Here is a 1,053-nt window from a genome sequence, read left to right on the forward strand (position 1 = left end):
AGTGAGATTATTTCCTGTTAAAATACATCTCTACCTGCTGTCTTTGCTCTCTAGCCTTCTTTACTCTCATTATTGCATTGTGTGTTGGTATAGGCTTGCTCTTTACTGAACTAATTATGAATTCTTATGTATTAAATAGCTATTATTCTTGTATTATGATGTTGCCTATGGATTACATTAATAGTATGGAAGCACATGACAAGTAAGAGCTGTCCATGATTGTACCAGGGATACAATTTTGTGACTAACATAATTGATCTAAGACCATACTGCCACTGGACCTCTGATGGTTTTCTGTGTTAATGATGGTGCTAAGGGCTCATCTTTGGAAACTAACCTACAGCTCTGAAAATTTGCCAAGGAAAATAACGAAAAAGGAGTCTGATCAGTATTCAGGTGGATTTTGTTTCCCATTCACCATGTAGCCACGTATGCCAGAACCAGTGCACAGGAAAGCTGGAGAGAATGCATGAGAAAGTAGGAAGGGGAAAGAGACCTTGTTGTAGCATAGTATATAAGGTCTGGCTCTTATGGAGTTAAATTCTTTCATAGCAACTCGATCCTGGTCAAATCCAGTAAAGATAGATTTAGGGGTTACCTGAGGTTTTGTATGTGATCTTGCAAAATATGATTGTATGGTGCCCTATAAACCCAAAGAAGATTAGACCTACCTATAAACCAACCTATCTGTAAAGCTGGAATCACCTCTTAGAAGATGAAGGTGGCCAGTTGTAAGATATACAGTCTTTGGCAGTACTATTGGCTTACTGCAGTTTCCTTTCCTGAAGGAAATGCGTGGTTCCTTCTGGTGCCACAAATTGCTGACTTCTCAGTTAACTTTTAGATAATTGGATATGGAATTGTACTGTAAACAGGACTACTGACTGATTATTTTGGGTTAAAAATATTCTCCCTCCCCTTTTGGCTTGTGTAAGTTTTGAAGCCAACTGAATCCAGTGATGTGGACTGTGGCTGTACTGTAAATTTATAGCTGAAGGGATGACAAAGTGGATTGTGTGTGTGGAAACAATTAGCTTGGGATGGGATGTGCAG

The 1,053-nt window shown here is 38.9% G+C and overlaps 1 protein-coding gene across 1 annotated transcript in view; it reads left to right on the forward strand.

Annotated features, from left to right (window-relative positions):
• The window catches only part of CHP1 (calcineurin-like EF-hand protein 1), a gene marked incomplete at its 5' end in the record, with an annotated part of 12,414 nt that overhangs the window by 833 nt on the left and 10,528 nt on the right, over positions 1 to 1,053 (forward strand). The gene's annotated exons all lie outside the window — the stretch shown is intronic.

This window comes from Acanthisitta chloris, unplaced genomic scaffold (assembly GCF_000695815.1).
Source record: "Acanthisitta chloris isolate BGI_N310 unplaced genomic scaffold, ASM69581v1 scaffold1978, whole genome shotgun sequence".
Lineage (NCBI taxonomy): Eukaryota > Metazoa > Chordata > Aves > Passeriformes > Acanthisittidae > Acanthisitta > Acanthisitta chloris.